Source organism: Otolemur garnettii, unplaced genomic scaffold (genome assembly GCF_000181295.1).
Source record: "Otolemur garnettii isolate 467f Iridium unplaced genomic scaffold, OtoGar3 scaffold00014, whole genome shotgun sequence".
NCBI classification, from domain to species: domain Eukaryota; kingdom Metazoa; phylum Chordata; class Mammalia; order Primates; family Galagidae; genus Otolemur; species Otolemur garnettii.
The window spans coordinates 14,608,046-14,610,154 of record NW_003852409.1 but is presented as its reverse complement, the minus strand read 5'-3'; the positions used below and the strand labels follow the sequence as shown (position 1 = coordinate 14,610,154).

Sequence of the window (2,109 nt, the reverse complement as noted above, 5' to 3'; positions counted from 1 at the left end):
CCTGGCTCAACTAGGGATAAAGTAAATACTGACTATTGAGTTAAACACAATATATAAGCATGCTGGGAACATAAGAGGATAGGATGTGTGTATGCAGTGTGTGCATATGTGCATGTGTGTGTGAGTGTATATGTATATGAGTGTCCATGTATGTGTATGTTTGTGTGTATGTGTATGTATATATGCATGCATGTATGAGGGTGTATACGTGCAGGATTGAGTGTATGTGTATATGTTTATCATTGTTTTAGGGACAGAGTATCACTTTGTTGCCTTTGATAGAGTACTGTGGCATCATAGTTCACAGCAACCTCAAACTCTTGGGCTCAAGAGATCCTCTTGCCACAGCTTCCCAAGTAGCTAAGACAGTAGGCACCCACCATAATGCCTGGCTGATTTTCTATTTTTAGTAGAGACGAGTCTCACTCTTCTTCAGATTGGTCTTGAACTCATGAACTCAAGCAATTTACTCACCTTGGCCTCCCAGAGTGCCAGGAGTATCTCTGAACACATAGGTGCATGTAAGTGTGAGTATGCGTGTGTACATGGTTCTGTGGGAATGTATACATGAACGTGTACATGCATGTGTATATTTGGTGATGGGGGTAGTGGGGGAGAGACAAGGAAGCAGTCTAGCTTGAGGAGCCAGCCAGCTACTAAATAATGTCTAAGACTGACAAATCATGACGTATCACTGTAAACATGTTCCCGGGGCATGGGGGAGTAAGTACTCTAAGGATCAGCTGAAAGAATGAAAAGTGGCTGGATTTGGGTAGCAAGAGATGGGAGGGAGCGGTGGTGCAAAGGACTGCTGTTTTGTTTTTTGTTTTGTGATTTATTTTTCTTTAAGTTCTGTGTAGGTGAAGCCTGCAAGTTCATGTGGGGCCACTGACAAGGTCTCTATTCTGCAGGATGTGGTTTGTTGAAGTTGTCAAGAATAAGGCCTGCTTTAAGGGTTACCGAGTGTAATTTAGAAGATGACTAGATGGTAAAACTGATGACTATGGTCAGAAATGCTTGCTGATGCAATATAAAAATAAATACAACCAAATACAGAATGATAGTTCATGTGACTAACAGAGACATCGTTTGTCAGATTGCCTGTGCCCGTGTAGAAGGGGATATTAGTCTGCACAGCTCATGCACATGAACTACCAAAATACGGTGTGAAGGTTGGCCTGAGAAATTATGCTGCAGCATACTGTGCTGGCCTGCTGCAGCCTGCAGGCTTCTCAATAGGTTTGGCGTGGACAAGATCTTTGAAGGTCAAGTGGAGGTGACTGGTGATGAATACCATGTGGAAAGCATTGGTGGCCAACCTGGTGCTTTGACATGCTATTTGGATGCAGGACTACCACTGGCAATAAAGAAAGGAGCTGTGGATGGGGACTTGTCTATCCCTCACAGTACCAAATGATTCCCTAGTTATGATTCTAAAAGCAAGGATTTTAATGCTGAGGTACATTGAAAGCATATCACGGGGCAGAATGTTGCAGATTACATGTGTTACCTAATGGAAGAAGATGAAGACGCTTACAAAACCAGTTCTCTCAATACATAAAGAACAAGGTCACTCCAGACATGATGGAGGAGATGCATGTATGAGAAAGTTCATGCGGCAGTCTGTGAGGAGAAGCCCAAGAAAGAAGAGATGGAACTGTCCCCAAATGTCCCTTGTCCAGAAGAAAGATCAGGTAGTTCAAAAGAAGGCAAGCTTCCTTAGAGCTCAGGAGCCAGCTGCTGAAAGCTAAACTGAACAGCAATTTTATATAAGAATTTTCAGACAAAAACAATAAACTTTTTCAGTAAGCAAAATAAAAAAAAGTTACATGCAGTTTTAATTTTGAGAAATGTAAAAACTAAATTTAAAACACATTAGATAACAATATTTAGAGAAAGTACATTAATATAAAGGAAATAAATTTGATTTTACGTTGTAAGACAAAAGCAGGATACTAATTATACATCAAGTATAAGCTCAACCATTAAAGAAAAGAAAAGCAGGGCGGTGCCTGTGGCTCAAAAGGGTGGGGCACTGGCCCCATATGCCGGAGGTGATGGGTTCAAACCCAGCCCCAGCCAAAAACTGAAAAAAAAAAAAGAAAGAAA

General features: G+C 41.3%; 1 pseudogene; it reads left to right on the top strand.

The window, feature by feature from the left end:
- Positions 1 to 900: 900 nt before the first annotated feature.
- LOC100952376 lies at positions 901 to 1,751 on the top strand (annotated as a pseudogene).
- The last annotated feature ends 358 nt before the right edge of the window (positions 1,752 to 2,109 follow it).